Here is an 18,432-nt window from a genome sequence, read left to right as displayed (position 1 = left end):
CTAATGTCATGAGTGTGGTGAGAATAAGTTTGGTGTACCCAAAGAATGCTTCATGGAGATAAATTTGTTAGCCTTTGAGGAACTGAGAAAGTGAGGTACAGAAGAGGTGATAAAAGCCATTCCAGGTGGCTATTCAAAAACGAACCTGAGCAGGACAGGTATGGGGGACAAATGAAAGACTTGCATGGAAGTGTCTGTGTGGCCATTGGGTTAAAAGCAAGAAGGAAGGGGAGAAGAAGAGAACAGAGTAGCTCCACCAGTAAAAGCAGGTGGCCAAATGGAGGCATAGAGTTTTGGATGTATTCTTTTTAGCATGAACAACATTTTAAAGTTAAAAAAATTATTTTGGTAGAATAGGAAAATGGGCCTAATTCTTTTCTCCTTTCTGTATCCATTGACTTTTACGATGTAATGTATCTCCTGCCATCAATAGATGCAGTCAGTGTCTTTACTGGTGAATCAGAGCTAACCTCATAATTTGCTCTGAACAGCAGAAAGCAGAGGAAATGATTGTGTGCCAAGCTTAGGCTTCCAAAGGCCGTACAAGTTCTCACTCTTGGAGCCCTGCCTCCACGGTGTGAGCAATCCCAGGCTAGCCTGCTGGAGATGAGAGACACATGGAGCAAAGGCAAGCCCCAGAGCCGATCTCATCCTAGAGAAACTAGTTCCCTATGCAACCTGGCATCACAGTGCAAATCCAAAAGGTAGCCCAGCTAAAATCAGATAAACGACCTGGATGAACGCAGCCCAAATTACTCATCTGAAGAAATGTTAACTTAGCTAAAGACTGTTGCTTTAAGCCACTTAAATCAAATTGGTGATTTTGACAGATATCTGGAAAAAAAAATCATATGATGTGGAAATACTGGCCTGCATTCCTGCATAGCAACAACTGGGACTTGGGTGGATTTACCTCTGTTAGACTGAACTGCAAAATTCAGTCTGTTGTAATTGTCACCGCTTCCTATTGTCTTACATCTGGCCTGATTGACTCATTTACATGACCTGACTAGCCTCCATCAGCATATTGGTCTGCAACACTAGTTTAAATAGTGGGAATGTTTTGGGGGTGGATTTTGGGTCAGTAGAATAACAGAATAAATGTGATTTAAAAAAAATGCTATCTGGTGGCAGCAAGTCGGATCAGGAGTATGGAAGGCAGGAAGCTAAGAGGCTGAGGTTGTTAGAGAATTTTAGCAAGAGGGAATTTAGAAGACGGTGCAAGTATAAAGTATCAGAAGACCTTGGTAAGTGAATGGTTATTCATGATGAAAATGGAGAAATTCGTCAAATTAGTTATGAAGGTAGAATGATGTGTTTGGTTTATGAGCAAAGGCCAAATTCCTCCCTTAGGAAATGGAAGGTGTTACAACACAGCCTAAAATTAATAGCATCTACTACTAATGATGAATTAATTATTTAGGGCAGAAAATTCAGTTGACCAATCAGGATCACAGTCTTCTGTCCTAGTTAGCACAATATATTGAGTATTTTATCTGTTGCTATTCAGTAAAAATAAACCCCAACATTAGTGGCTCAAAACAACCATATGCATTATCTTATTATCTCTTAAAAGGTTGACTGGGTTTACTTAGAGTGGCACAATGTCTCATAAGGCTGTTGTCAGACTGTGACTGGGCTGGAGTCATTTGAAGGTTTCCTCGGGGCCATGTCTGGTAGTTGATACCATTTGTTGGCCAGAAGTTCAGCTGGGATTGTCAGCTGGAACACCCGCATGTGTATGAACTTCCTCACAGCGTGGCATCTAGGATCCAAGAGGAAATGTTCCAAAAGACCAAGGCAGAAGTGAATGCCATTTTATGACCTAGTTTTGGACATCTTACAGTGTCACTTCCTCCATACTCTGTTGGTCAAAGCAGTCACAAAAAATCTGTCCTGGTTCAAAGGACATAGTTCCACTACTTGATGGGAGGAATATCATGGTCACACTGTAAGAAGAGCACACAAAAAAATGGAATTTGGTGGCCATCATTGGAAAATATAATCTGCCACATGCCTATAGTAGGAACAGTTTGAAAATAAATATGGTTCCTATTTCTTCCTATATCAGTGTGTTTCTAAGAATTGACAAGATCATGAACCTGTATGAGGGCCAAAGGAATGGACAATGGAATGATCAGAAGTTTGGATTTGTTATCAATGCAATTTAACTTAACAGGTTTGTGATTCTGAACTGAAATGGCTTTCAACCTGAGGAGAAAAAAAGTGAACTCAGAGTCATAGAATTACTGTAGTAGTCAGGTCACTAGTGAGTATCTAGACATTCCTTTGACTCCAGACAAAACTAATTTAACACATTTGCTTTTTTTTTTTTCATTCTGCCTAGAATGTATCCATACAAGGAGACTCTTCTATGAAATTTCTTGGTTATATGTTCCAGATTCTTCAAAGAATTCAGAACCTTTAAAATTTTTTTTAATGTTATCAGTATTGGTATTTCCCTCGTCATAATGTCATGGTATTACTGAAACCTAGGTCTGAATCTGAAATATGTTAACAACTCTACCAACCTCCATGGATGGAAAAATATGCATCAGATCAAAATATAGTTTTTCATTCTCTAAAATGTTTCTCTTTCCTTTCCAGAAAAATCTCAATGCTAAATATTCCAGGATCTAATAACTTCAGGATCTAAACAATTATTTAGGCCAAAATCTGCATACATAGGAGAATCTTATGTCCAAAGAAAATTTATGTTAAGAAATATCATCAGACCCTAGGGGTACCTGGGTGGCTCAGTTGGTTGAGTGCCCAACTCTTGATTTCAGCTCAGGTCATGATCCCAGGGTCGTAGGATGAAGCCCTGCATTGGGCTCTGTGCTGAGGGTGGAGGCTGCTTAAGATTCTCTCTCTCTCTCTCTCTCTCTCTCTCTCTGTCTCTCACTCTCACTCTCTCCCCCCTGCCCCCAGCCTCTCTTTCCTGCTTGCTCACCCTCTGTCTCTCTAAAATTAAAAAAAATAATAAAAATTACCATCAGGCTGTAATACATAAAAGCAATCAAAGCAAAGATAGCTGGGGTGACTAGGTGGCTCAGTGGGGTTGAGCCTCAGACTTCAGCTCAGGTCATGATCTCGTGGTTCGTGGGTTTGAGCCCCGTGTCAGGGTCTGTGCTGACAGCTCAAAGCCTGTAGCCTGCTTTGGATTCTGTATCTCCTTTTCTCTCTGCCCCTCCCCCTCCTACACTCTCTTTCCCTCAAAAATAAATAAACAACAAAAAAAAAACTAAAAAAAAAAAAGCAAAGATAGTTAAGTTTCTGTTACCCAACCTCTAAGTATTAACCTCAGCCTGCATGGATATGCCAAATCATTCGTCTGTCTCCCCTCCACCTTCCTATCTCTCTGCGTTACCTAAGACAGAGGGCTCACCAGAACTTGGCTTGAGAATCACCGGTTACTTAGCATTCTGAGCAGACTGGGGAGCATGATTAGAAGAGAGGTTTTGCAGTGCTCTTAGCATAACATTACCATCACTGTCATTATCATTATTGTCATAATCTTTAGAAAACACAAAAAACCTGAATGTTTATAAGTGTTCTGTGCAAGGTCAAATATAGAGTAAGCTACATAGTTACTTTATTCTAAGAAAGACAGCCCAGGCTGACAAGGCACAGAAAATGAAGCACAGGATGAAATAATTTCACAAATTCCTAGAAGAGTCAGTATTTTTTGTTGCCCCTTCTATCCAAGCACTTATTTCAGCATAGCCAAGTTTTGAGAGAAGAGAATAGGTTTGGGAATGGACTGCCTTCTATCTATTTCAAATTCAAGCAGAAAAATTCAGGAGCTGGGAGGGGCTGCAGGGTGGGGGGTCTCCTCTTTATTAGAAGTCAAACTTCCTTGTCTCAGGCATTGGCTACTTTTCCAGGTATAGCTGAGTAGTTCGTTGTGGAGGCCTATGGACTAGAATCTTGTTAAAATGCAGATTATGATTCAGTAGGTCTGGGATAGAGACAACATTCTACATTTCCATCAAGTCCACAGATGATATTCACAGGCCACACCTGGGGAGGAAAAGTCTAGAAATACATTCATATTGTGTTTGAAGGTGTAGATTTACATCTTCCTAGTTAGGAAATATGATATTTAGGAACTTCTGGTTCATCAGTTGGAAGTAATGACAAATTCTACCTACTTTTCAATACTTAATGGTGGCTAGAAAAAGCTATTTATTCGTTATGGATGCTGGTAAAGAAATGGAAAGGGGAGCCTGGGTGGCTCAGTTGGTTAAGCATCTGACTTCAGCTCAGGTCATGATCTCATGGTCCGTGAGTTCAAGCCCCACATCAGGCTCTGTGCTGACAGCTCAGAGCCTGGAGCCTGCTTCCGATTCTGTGTCTCCCTCTCTCTCTGCCCCTCCCCCATTCACACTCTGTCTCTCAAAAATGAATAAATGTTAAAAAAAGAAATGGGAAATATTCTTTATTATATATGTGTGTTATACACACACACATATACATGATATATATATACACACACATAACCCACACATATATAAAGCATATAATATATAATGTATAATATATATCAAGTACACACACACATGTGTATATACAAAACATTTTTCATCCAGCAAGAATATATTATTTAAACTTTCCTGTTCAACTACCACAGAGCAAATCTGACATTGAGCTTTGAAAAGAAAAACTATGGGGGTACCTGGGTGGCTCCTTGGTTAAGCATCAGACTTCGGCTCAGGTCATCATCTCACAGTTCATGGATTTGAGTCCCACATCGGGCTCTGCTGACAGCTCGGAGCCTGAAGCCTGCTTCAGATTCTGTGTCTCCCTCTGTCTCTGTTCCTCCACCGCTCACACTCTGTCTCTCTCTCCCTCTCAAAAATAAATAAAACATTAAAATTTTTTTTTAAAAAAAAAGAGAAAAGAAAGACTATATAACTTCTTAACTTTGGTTCATTCATTCATTTAATCAACAAAAAGTTTTTGGGGGTATTCGTTGTTTCTCAGTCATTGGAAGAGAAGTAAGATAATGTTTTACTCTGGAATGAAAGATGGTGATTCAGAGTCTACTGCAAGGGACCAACATAAATTTCTAAGCAATGTGGCAACTTTTATAACAGATATCCTTACTGAGGTTCTCTTTCTGCATTAAAGGAAGAATGTTGACTCATTATCAAGCCGGAGAAGACATTTCTGTTTACAAACTTGTTATTGAAACTTTCAACAATGCAAGTGCAAAATGAGAAAGAATTCTTGTCCTGGTAAGCATATGATTCCAACAGATGACTGGTTTTTTATTTGTTTTTTTTTTGTTTGTTTGTTTTTGGTTTTTTTTAAATAGAGGAGTTTGTCTGACAGTGAGAAGTCAGAATTCCTGTTATGTTAAATAGCTTAAGTGAATGAAATGAAACCACCATTTCTTGACAACCTGCCAGATTGAATTTCCTGTGTTTCAACTGATTTTGGTGTTTTTAAAATGTTGACTTCTTTTTTTCTGAAGCCCTCTGCTCAATATGCGAGTTGGTCATTAGTCTTCTCTTGGGTGAGCAATGGCTTCTGTGAAATTTTTGAAAGCAGTTACAGATCTAGTCCACATAATAGCATCTTTCCTCTAAGGAATGCTTATAAGTTTCAGTCTCCCGCTAAGATTCTCAGATCAATATCCAGAAAGTGTATCAAATTCCCCAGGACTGTGGCCACTATCTTTAGAAACTTTGTGGGAATTAAACAAAATTCACCTCCTCCACACTGTTGAGTTACGAAGATGACATCCCTTCTGCCAACCTGCAGCCCTGAGCCATGACTCAGGGCTTAATTTCATCCTCCATTACTTTCTCAGTGGGGGCCACATGCCGCACAAGCCCACGCAGCAGTCCCGAATCTCCTCAGTTCAGAAGACTTCCCTTTGGATTTGACACCAAGTTGGATAAATGGCAATCTATTCCATACTCCAGAGAGTTTGGTTAATGCTCTTAGGGGATCAGACATTTCTGGCACAGTTGAGATAGTCAATAAAATCAGGCAGAGACAAACTGAAGCTCAATTAAGTTTATAACAGCCACCAACATAGCAAACCTCTGAATGGGACTGAGGGATGAATAGAATGTCTCAGAAAGCACATACTTGGTTCCTTGGGGTTTGCTACACTTTCCTGAGAAAGGATGATCTAAGGTGAGCGAATTCATCCTCCATCATCTTTTTAACTCCAATTTGTGCTCATGTAGGTAACACAGAAAGCAAATCTCCAACACTGGATGCTCTGCTGTAGAAACTGTTCCATTTCCCAAAGACCACTTCAGTGGACTGGCACTATATTAGTCAGGAAGCTTTCATATTTTTCTAGGAGACAGGACATAAATGAGGAAAATAGGCACTTTAAGGGATCAGGTACTTTCTCACCCTGACTGCCTTTCAGAATTGGCACAGGCTGTGTGAGTACCCATTTGTGTCCAGATTTTCTTTTCATTGTGTCATGTAATCTTGACAACAATACTGCAAAACTGGATTTTTTTAAATCCCTGTTTGATAGTTGAGAAAACAGGTTAATAAAAACAAAGTAACTTTCCACATTCGAAGAACTAGCTAAGTGATGGGGCTGAGTTTTGAACCAAGGTCTCTAGGCCTTAGTTCTGCTTTCTTAATCACACAGTATGACTTTGAAAATACTACCAGACCAGGAGAACTTTAGAACCAGTGTGAGAGCCAACACCTGTCTTAGGTGTGGAAATTGACTGAAGCAAAGGTGACCAGGACAGAAATTCTCCTGGTATGTATCCCCTGCCTCTGTACCTTCCAGGGCATCCCTTGTTTGTCTGCTTCAGCTCCAGGTCTTTTTTGTGATTTTTCTGAGAAACAGAAGGGAAGAGCTGGGAAAAATCAATTTGGTTCAATAGTTGCTATGATATACAGGACTCTGAGGAGGTAGATGAAGATGAGTGTTTCATGTTATGCAATAACATTTACTTCTACTTCTTACATCTCTTTGAGTCTTCTTGGAAGATTTAAATTACTTTACTTTTTCTTTTTTAATGAGGGATTTGTATTCCTTTGGAATGTGACCACGTACCAAGATTGGCCATGGGGTAGCCCAGTTATTTCTGAGTCTACAGTAAATGAGAAATCAGAGACCCTGGGAAGGTCTGTCCTATCTGCGAATCCACTTCTGAATAATATTTACTTTCCAGGTTTTTCATACACCTAGGTTTCTAGGTCTGCTACAAAACATAAGGGCGTGTGTGTGTGTGTGTGTGTGTGTGTGTGTGCTTCTACTCAGGCTTGACTTGGCAACAAGTTCACCTTGCATCATGGCTTCTTCAGAAAAGGATATTTCAAAGGAATTTGTGCCCTATCCCCTCATCCCCTGTGGCTCTGCCTGAAAGAAATAACTCACCATAACAGTGGTTGACGTTAATCCTTACTTGGCATCAAGATAGCAGAGTAAATAAGCAATATTCATATCAAAGAAACTTCCCAAAGCACTACCTACTGCAGATTTCTCACATTAGATTGGTGTCTGTTAGTATGCTTGAGAAGTTTGCCTGCACAGATTACAACTGCAGAACTAGCCTGAGGAATGTGTTCTGTGAAGTCCAGCCTGCATGGGAATAGGGACCTAAGACAACAAGGGGAGAGAGAGACCTTAGAGGCAGGGCACAGATGGAATGGAAAAACTGTATGGTAACTGTGCCCAAGTAATTACTAGAACATCTTAAATGAGGCATTTTGAATGTCTTCACCAAGGTCATTAGCTGTGTATGGAGCAAAGGCTTATTTTTAAAGTTTGACGTAGCCCAAGGAATGCTTTGTTCCTAATTTAGAGCGCTTGTACTGAGAGGTTCCAAGCCTTCAGCATCTGTTGCTACCCACCACGTGCTTTGCACCAGGCCAAAGTCCACTTGTGGTGAGGTCCCGGAGTCTGTCAGCTCCATGGGGAGCCAGCAAGGCCTGGGAGAGAGGTTGTTTGAGGGATTATTTAGAAAGAAAACTAGTTTTTAAAAAAGACATCTTGGGTATGAGAGTTTGGATTCTATTTCAGTAATATTCACTTCTCTGTTCTTTCTACTGTGGGTAGAGTGTACTTCCTGGTCCTTTTGATTTTGGGTTTGACCATGTGACTTGTTTGCACCAATAAAATATTAGCAGATATGAGATGGACAGAGGCCTTAACTGAGATTTTGCCATTGATCTTGCTCTTGCACTCTGGTGATCTGCTGTGAATTCTGGGTAGCTGTTTCTCCTAGGAAGAGCAAAACTGGATTCAATCCACAATCTAGCTGACCCACAGCCCAAAACAGAGTGATCCAGCTGAGCCCAACCTAGATTAACCAACCCCTAGATCTGTGATTATGGTAGGAATCTGTGATTTTTGTTATAAGTTGCTTGGATATTTGTGACACAGGATGATTATAACAATAGTTGAATAATACATGGAGTGAATGATTTGCATGTTTTTTCCGCACATGGGTGGACATTTATGTGAATCAGCATGATAGAGTTCAAGCTCCTTTAGCACAAAGTATAGAAAGGGAGCTTCAATCAGCTTCAATTTGCAATTCTGAGACAAGAGAAAGGAGTGGTTTACTCTCTAACAAAGAGGACAGCTACTCCCAAAGTGAGCCCATGGAGAGCCAGAATTAACAGAGACCTAAGGGTGGCAGTAATATGTGTAAGTTAATTTTCACCTATAAGCCTGAAGATTTCATTGAAATCCTGTAGCCCATAGAGCCTACTTTAAAAATTGTCTACAAAGTTTTGAATTTAAGTTGAAGACTTTAACTTAAGTTAAATTTAAGTTGAAAAGTTCAACTTAGATTTTCAGATTTCTAGCTTCTCTTGAAAAAAATCAGAATGTCAGGAAATGAGCTCACATTTCTTTCTGATAATAAATATGGGAGCTGAGCTGTTCCCTCTAGACTAAGTGTATGCCTTTCAGTTTGCTGAGGTGTCTGCCATGTTCTGTTACTCACTTTCAGCTGTCTGTGTGTTTTGTCACTTGCCCTATCCTTAAGCACTGGAGTTTGTGACATCTACTAGGTCAACAGCTCTCCTCCCATTTTAATGAAATCCTCAGAGGTAAAGAAAGACCAAGATGCCCAGAGTAGATGCTCAAAACTGATCATGCATCCGTTTTGCCCAGGACAGTCCTGGTTTCATGTCTTTTGTCATGGGCAGATTTATCAGTTGGCATCAAAAAATAACAGGGTCCTGTTTGGCAGTTGATACTGACTTTCAGTGCCCCAGGAGCACCTCACATGGCCTCTCCATATGGCCTGGGTTTGCTAACAGCATGATGGCCTCCAGTAGTTAGAAATCTTATGCCATGGCTCAGGGTATCCCAGGTGACAAGACAGAAGCTGTATTACCTTGACTGACTTGGCCTTGGAAGTTCCATAGCATTACTACTGTCGCATTCTATTAGTCACAATGCTGCTCAAATTCAGAGCAGAGGATGTAGATACCACCTAGTGCTGAATGACTGAGTAGTTAGTGGCAAAGCAAAGACTAGAGGCAAGTCTGTTTACTTCACCCAAAGTTAATTCTTCCATTCCATGAAGCCCTGTCTCCATTCATCATCCAATTTTTTTAATTTTTAATTTTTTTCAAGTTTGTTTATTTATTTATTTTGAGAGAGACAGAGACAGTGTGAGTGGGGGAGGGGGAGAGAGAGAGGGAGACAGGGAATCCCAAGCGGGCCTACACTGCCAGTGCAGAACCTGATGTGGGGTTTGATTCCACAAACTGTGAAATCATGACAGGAGCCGAAACCAAGAGTTGGACGCTTAACTGACTAAGCCACTCAGGCACCCCTCTCTATCCCATTTTTAACCTCTCCACCTGTATTATACCATTATACGTATCATATTATTAATGTGTGAACACCTATGTATTCTAAGAGAGCTAAGCTGTTAATCATCTTCCGGTGGTCTTACAGAATCTAGGAATTCTGTGCAAAATGTATTTTTTATGCATGTATCAGTCAGAATTCTCTGTTGAAGACATAGTTGAAGAATTTCTTAAAGGTGTTAGATAGTTCACAGCATCCCTGAAAGAGTCTGAGAATCAGGTTTAGAACAACTCCAGAGTTATACTGTGGACTATTCCAGGGAAAAACTGCTGCCTCTGCTCTTAGACACCCATGGCACCTCGCCCAGCTGCTGTGGAGCATAATGTGCCAGAACATGTGCTAAGAAGGCAAAAAGCATGAGAAAGTCTACTATGTGAATGTGTGCATATGGGTACTTTTCTGAACCATGGGTTCCTATTTTTGATCAGATCTTCAAAGAGGTCCCGAATCATCACATATCAAGAATCACTGATGCACCAACTCTCCTTATATAAACACAAATCTGTATGTTTGAGTCCATTTGTGTGTATATTAGTCTGATACACTTTTCAGAATTGAGACTATGAGCTCCAGTGATCTATATCTCTCTGCTCTAGTAATGTAATCAATAAAGCTAGATGGTCATTGAGAGGGCATTTTTGTTTCTTTGTGAAATCTGTTTTGTGTCCCTCTTTGGGATGATGCTAAAGAACAAAGTTCACTGAAGTACTGGTTAATGAGGGCACTCACTTATTTTAAAAGACCTTGTTTGTTTGACTTCTACTTTGAGGATAGGATGGTGAAAACAAAAGAAAACAAAAATCATAGAAAACTCTCAACAAAAAATTGCTCTAAAAATGTAATTCGAGGAGTGGCTTAGAGTAAGAACATGTTCAACTTAACTTTCTATACTTAGTAATACTTCATATACAAGCAAATTCCCTTGATAAATGCCTAACATGGAAAAAACACAAACTTTTGTCAGGAATGTAGAGTAAATCATTTTGGGGGATTCCACACAACATATAGGATTATAACTTAAAGGAATCTCAAATCTGATACAGAGAGGGGATGAAGTGTTTTGTGCAAGATTAGCAAGCTCATGGCAGAGACTAAACTGGAACTGAGGACTTATCTCCAGCTTGGCACCCTCTCCTCTTAAACACCCTCAGGAAGGCTTGCAACAAAGATTTTGTACAAGTTAGTTACTGCTGTGTAGCAAACCACCCCAAAATTGAGTGGCTAAAACCAAAAACCATTTATCATGCTTACAAGTTTGCAGGTTGGCTTTGGGACAGCTCTGCTACCTCAATTGGGCAGCTGGGTGGCTGGGTGGCTTAGTTAACCTTGACTGAAGTCTATCATACATCTGGTACTTCAGTTGGGGAAATGAGGTCTACTCTGCTTTGTCATTTTCCAGCAGGCTAGTATAGAACCGTACTCATGGTGGTATCAGGGTTCCAAATGATGGAAGTTTAGTCTGGGAACTGGAATAATGGAGTTATCTCACTCTATTGGTCAAAACCCATCATAAGAGCAGCACAAATTCAAGGTTTGGGCAGAGACATGACTTCTTGATGGAAGAACTTTGTCAAGTCACATTATAAAAGTATAGAGAGGCTCTGAAGAATTAGTGCCATTTTTTCAATCAACCAAGGGTTAATTAATTCATTCAACCTTTATTGATTATCATCTATTGCACCTGGCTCAGTGCTACAATAAGCTGTGGGGATAAAGTAAGGAATAAGAATCAACCTTGTACTTATTTCGTAGTGAAAAATATCATGTAACCAAAACGTCTGTTTCCTCAGGCAATTTGGTGACTAGGATCAGGTTTTATCTTATTGTTTTGAAAGCCGTTAGTCCTTCAATTTGATATTATACCTTCTATTAAAAATCACATAAGAAATCCAGAAGTAATTTAGCATGCATAAATTAAAATTGGTGTTGGTGAGAATAATTGACTTCTCAGAGGTGCAGCCAATAGGGAACTCTCAGGCTAGATGAATTTTTACACATCTCAGAGAGAAATTGGAGCTCTAAATGCTAAATTTAGCTTAAAAGGATATCATAATATATTTAACAACTTGAAGGTCTTTAGACTATAGGGAGAGTTTTTGCCATCTCTACTGGACATTTCCCTATTTGATTTTTATTTCAGCTAAAATATGTGAGTTAGGCTATACATCTTCCCCAATAGCAAATGAACCACTTCATTTTTAGACTTTGATTGCCCATTTTCACAGGTTATTGATAGTAATATATTCATGCTATCTAGTTGAAGGAACTGGTCTAAGAAGCATCAAAGGTGTTCTTTGGGAAAATAGTTGAAACATTTCAAAATACACCCAATAGAAATTGAGTAACTGTCCCGCAGAAAACAACTAAAATGGTAGATGAAATAGAAACCTAAATACACACACACACACACACACACACATATATATATGTGTGTGTATATATATATATATATATTTTTTTTAAGTTCATTTATTTATTTTGAGAGAGAGATCATGAGCAGGGGAGGGGCAGAGAGAGAGGGAGAGAGAATCCCAGGCAGGCTGCACTGTCAGTGCAGAGTCCGGCATGGGGCCTGATCTCATGAACTGTGCATGATATCATGACCTGAACTGAAATCAAGGGTTGGACAGTCAACCAACTGGTCACCCAAGCTGCCCAAAACCTAAATATTTTCTTAAAGGTAATGAAGAGATGACAAGATAGCAAGTAATTAATGAGCTAAAATCTAAGAGAAAGCTGGAATCCAGAGGAGTAAGCACAGAACTCAAGCTAATTTTATCATGAGAATATTTACCTATCCAGGCAAATTTGGACTTCAATTTTGATGGCCTTACTGAGTGAGCCAGATAAAACTGAAAATGTAAGAAGTCTATTCAAATTAGAGGATCTGATAGGAGACCCTTCACCCACTAGGCTGGGGCCCCAAAAGGTTTGTTGTCAGAATAAAGGAAAACCAAAACTAATTCTAATACTGTATTTATTACAAGATCTCAAAAAAAGTTTCTTTGATTCTCAGTTGGAGGAAAACTATCCTAAAGAGGTTATATCTTCAAACAAGCCTAACAAGAATTTTCATCTTTAAAGTAGACCATCACATACATTAGTGGTTCAAAACATTAAAAAGAACACTAAATGTATCTGGGTTGGATAATTCCATAGGCACCATGCAGAAACAAACACCAATTCTTTCTTTCAGAAAATGTCTCCTTCCTAGGTCTCTGAGAATTCCCATAAATAAATTCTTCAAGGAAAAATAAGCATTATACAGTAAAAATTAATTAAGCACACAAGAAAATGAAGTACCAACAGAAGAACCAGAAGAAATCAAACTGTGAAACTAACAGATATAAAGCAATTTACTACACATAAAGAAAAAAAGACAACTAGAAATAATCTTCAGAGAACAGATACCATGAAAAGTGTTCTTAACAGTTTTACAAGAGTACCAAATAAAACATCTAGATATAAAAAATGCAATAGCTGGAATAACAAACACTCAATGGACAGATTTAATAGCAGATTAGAACCAGATGAAGAGAGAATCAATGAACTGGAAGATAGGCCAGAAAAATTGTAAACTAGAAAGTTAGTTGAAAATGAAAATGATAGTTTTCTCAGAGGTGCTTATAAGATCCATGTATTGAGGGGCGCCTGGGTGGCGCAGTCGGTTAAGCGTCCGACTTCAGCCAGGTCACGATCTCGCGGCCCGTGAGTTCGAGCCCCGCGTCAGGCTCTGGGCTGATGGCTCGGAGCCTGGAGCCTGTTTCCGATTCTGTGTCTCCCTCTCTCTCTGCCCCTCCCCCGTTCATGCTCTGTCTCTCTCTGTCCCAAAAATAAATAAAAAACGTTGAAAAAAAAATTAAAAAAAAAAAAAAAGATCCATGTATTGAATAGGATGGGAAAAAGAAAGAGCAGAGAGCATTTGGGAAGGCATAGACAGCTGAAATAGCTAATTTTAGCCATGTGGTTTTTCAAACTCCCTTTGAATTATATAGGGTTAGGAAAGTAGTAAGTAAGGTAAACAGCATAGAGCACAGCCTTATATCTCCAAAATTAGAATCCAGCACCTGATAAGATAGAATAATCCAATATATTGAACCACAGCCCACCATGGACCATTGGAATAGAAAAGACAAAATGTGGCCTTGAGTGTATTTAAGTGAAAATTCAGGTATGCTCAGTCTTAGAAGCAGAGAAGAGCAAATTTTGGGATTAAAGGAGAAATTATCACTGAAGTTTCAAGCAGTGAGAACCGAATGGATCTCTAAGGGAATCTCTTAAGGAAACTCTTTCTTCACCACAGTTGGCCAGTTGAACAACTTTTACCTTGAATATCATAAAAGTAGTGTGGTCCTCTAGTCTTAAAGGACATTTTAGATGAGCTTAGGCCTTTTGGGTATAAATAATTATCTTAATTAATTCAGAAGCCTTTGGTAGGGTGTGCATTATTTTTATATAACTCAACTTAGTTCATTTTTTTTGAGTATCCATCTGCTAAATATTCTCAGTTAATTGTTTTCAGTGGCAGCTATGTTCCAGAAGGCTTGTATAGTGCCAAGATATGCCAGAAGGAGGACCCACCTGATCTTCAGTTCATCTTTCTATGCAGGCATCCTCTGAGTCATCTGTTGTCTTGCTTTGTTCTTGTACTCCTGGTCCATTTATATCCAATGGTTCTGCTTCATCTGTTCCATCCTAGGGAGTCCTGGAATTCTTTTGTTGTTTTTATGCTACTCTAGGATATGGGAATTTCTTGAAGCTTTCAAAGTGCAATTTGATAAGATTGCACTCCCTCTGGGGTCTTGTTATTTCCTTGGTACTTTGCATAGGAGGCAAAATTCCTCCCTTATTATTCCTCTGACATCTATACTCTTAATACATCTGCTAAATCTCTTTATTTCCCTCCAGCTCAGGGAAAAGCTACTTTGTCTCATTATTTCTCCCAAATGTTTTGTCCATAACTGGAATCTTTTCCATTCTGTTGACTGTACAGGTGTTTGAATGACAAAGCCTAGGAGAACGGAACCAGACTTCTAGCTTTCCACCTTGCTATCTCCCTTCCCTGATTTATAGAATACAGAAAGGCTTACCCTTCTAAATAAAGGGAAGATCAGTTGGGGGAAGTATTGGGGAAAGAGATTACATTATTCTATATTTAAAAAATTATCCAGCTGCTTATGTTTGAAAGCAGTACTGCTCTAGATCCAGCCAAAGAGAGTCCTTGCTTTGGGCTTCATGATTTGGAGGGCCTCACTCTGACTGGTTTTCTGGCTGTGCCACCCCCATAGAAGGCATTTGATGAGTGTACAGCACCTGCCAAGCTGGAGGCACCAACCCCTTTGCTTGGCATTCTAGAATTCCTTGCCCAAATGCCCTCAAGCCCAATTCTAGAGCCAGCATAGGCCTCTTCCATGGGTCCATCCCTTTGAGGGTGGACCAAGCTGAGAATATGTTCATTTATAGGTCTGAAACATGGAGAAGAGGCAGTTCAAAGTTTACCAATTAAAAACTGTTATAATTCTGACTCTATAGGTAGCTTTATAGGAATCAGTTCACTTTCTCTTCTGTGTATGTTACTTATAGATGGAATGGGGCCTGTCTTGATGTGCTGAGTGTTAGGAGGTAGTTCTTAGCTTGTCCCAGATCACCTGAGATCATTCTCTATCCATAACCTAAGAAGTTGCCTCTGGCTGAGGATGCTTTTTGGCCACAGGAGCATCTTTGGCCAACAGATGGGACAGGCTGGAAGTGCTAAGGAGCTAATGCCTCAGAAGAGACTCGAAGTTGATGAGGGATGGGCATTCATGGGTAAATATCTCAGATGTTCATGCCTGGTGGGTCAATTCTGAGGAGGGTCCATGGGGAATGATTCCAGCTGCTCACAGTGATAACCTGCTTGTCAAAAATAACTTTCCTTGGCTTTCCTCATATCCTTGTCTCACTTTTAAAAAATAGAATAAAGAAAGAAAATAGATTAAATCAAGTGGGAATTGAGAGACATTTTAGGGGCAGATATTTTATCTGTGACAATCGTATACAGGGAGAGAAAAATGGGAAAAGTATTTTGATACACTTTGTACTATACTGTGAATCAACAACTACTTTGCCATCTTTAAAAATGTTTATTTATTTACCTTTGAGATGGGGGGGGCGGTGAGGTAGAGAGAGAGAGAGAGAGAGAGAGAGAGGGAGAGAGAGAATCCCAAGCAGGCTCCGCTATGTCAGTGTGGAGCTGGACATGGGGCCCCATCTCAGGAACCGTGAGATCATGACCTGAGCTGAAATCAAGAGTTGAATGCTTAACTGACTGAGCCACCAAGGTGCCCCTACTTTGCCATTTTTAATAGAGGTTTCAGCACAAGTTTATCTCTCAAATAAACTACTTGGACTCAGATTTTCTCTCAGTGGCATATGAACCATATCTTAGGTTCAACAAGTTGGGGTTGCTCCTTGCTGCAGATAAAAGGGGGATGATTTAGAGAGACTACTCTTGGAGGATAAAAGGGTGTTACCTACCTTTTGACGCTGAAGACCCTCTGTCTAGGCTAGGTATGTGCATGCATGCATGCACATGTATAATGGTAGCACCACCATGATAAAAGGGAAATGGACCTTTCCTCTTAATTCTGTTGGCGTAGAGACATGCAATATGAGTCATTTTGAGGGGGTTGCTTTGAAGACCTCTTCATCTGGGTGTGGTTATGACCGAGAAATCTGGACTTCTAACCTGATTGAGCCTGGGGTAGAACCAGTGCTTGGAACATAGTAGGTATCTATTAAATATGCGTTAACTGGATGTATCACTGGAAAATGTTGACAGGAGAATATTTATAGCCTCTACCAGTAAAAAGATAATTCTGTTTTTTTCTGCTTAGCTTGTGAGCTATTTGGGGGCAAATTAATCAAAACTAGAACATTCAGGAAGGATAGAATGATTTACTTTGGAAAAGATAAAGAATTTAAAGAAAATATAATAAATCCAGAAATGAAGATAAGGGGGGAGAGAAGGCAAAAGTCTGCACAGACTGAAGTTTGAAGGAGATTTGGGGGGACAGTGACCTTATTGTGACAATCACATACAGAGAGAGAAAGAGAGGGAAGAAGCAGTTTTAACAGACTTTGTAATATGTTATGAATCAAACCCTATTTTGCTACACTTTTTAAATGTTTGTTTTTTGAGAGAGAGAGAGAGAGAGAGAGCACAAGTGGGGCAGGGGCAGAGAGAGAGGGGAGCAGATGACCTGATGCAAGCTCTGTGCTGGCAGCAGAAAGCCTGATGTGGCACTTGAACTCACAAACTATGAGATCATGACCTGAGGTGAAGTCAGAGGCTTAACCAACTGAACCACCCAGGTGCCCTATTTTGCTACACTTTACAGAGATTTCTGTACAAATTTATCTCTTGTTTTCAACTACTTTTCTGGTCTTGAACTGGTGTTGTTAATGCTTCCTGGAGATTTGGCTTTTATTGGTTTTAAATAAATTAATGTATAACCTTAGGTTCTCATGAAAGAGATATTTCTTTGATATTAAAAAAAAAGGAAATTATAGTATTTCACTGATTCTAAGATTTACTTTTAGCCTGTCTGAAATCAGAATGTGCCTTTATGTTTGATGAGGAGTCATAGTTTAATTGGCAACAATTTTTTCCTTTGTTATTAATACATTTCTTTTGGACACACTAAACTTTTTGACAGTATAATTTCAATAACATGTTCTGTAATTCATTTCAACTTTTAAAGGCTACATGATGAATATTTCCATGACAATATTAAAAATTTCACTTGTTGTTAGTAAGTTTCTTTCCATAAAAAAATACACTGGATTCCAGTGAATTCAGTCTGCATTGTGAGACTTATTTTGCACCCTGTTTTGAGGAGGATGAAAGAAATCTGGAAAAATAAACAAATATTTGACATTTAGTAAAAAAAATTAAATAAACAAATGACTTTTTGGATTCACAGAGAAAATAACTAGTACCATTTTCCAAACAGCCTCCAAATATTCAGTGGCCCAGGGGAAAATGATAATTGTGAGAGACTTTGTAAGACAGCGATTTGGGGTGGAGAGGCACAAAAAAAAGGCAAAAGGGACTAGAGGACAAAAATCAAGAAAGGGGGCCTATATTTTAAAATAAATATTCACCCAATTAAAAAATGGGCAAGGAGAGCCTGGGTGGCTCAGTTGGTTGAGCTTCTAACTCTTGATTTCGGCTCAGGTCATGATCTCACAATGCATGAGATTGAGCCCCGCATCGGGCTCCATGATGACAGCACAGAGCCTGCTTGAGAGTCTCTCTCCTTTCTCTTCTCCTTCCCCCTGCCCTCCCTCTCAAAAGTAAATAAACATTAAAAAATATTTAAAAACGGGCAAAGGATTTAAATAGACATTTCTCCACAGAAGATATGTATGTGGTCAAGATACACAACTTCATTAATTATTAGGGAAATGCAAATCAAAACCACAGTGGCATACTTCGTTTTACTTACAAAATGATTAAAAAAAAAACATGTTGGCAAGAACGTGAGAAATTGGAACTTTCAGACTTTGCTGGGAACGTAAAGCAGGTGCAGCCACTTTGGAAAACTTTTTGGCAGTTCCTTGAAAAG

This window comes from Panthera pardus, unplaced genomic scaffold (genome assembly GCF_024362965.1).
Source record: "Panthera pardus isolate Hobbes unplaced genomic scaffold, ASM2436296v1 HiC_scaffold_25, whole genome shotgun sequence".
Lineage (NCBI taxonomy): Eukaryota > Metazoa > Chordata > Mammalia > Carnivora > Felidae > Panthera > Panthera pardus.
This window is presented reverse-complemented; position numbering follows the sequence as displayed.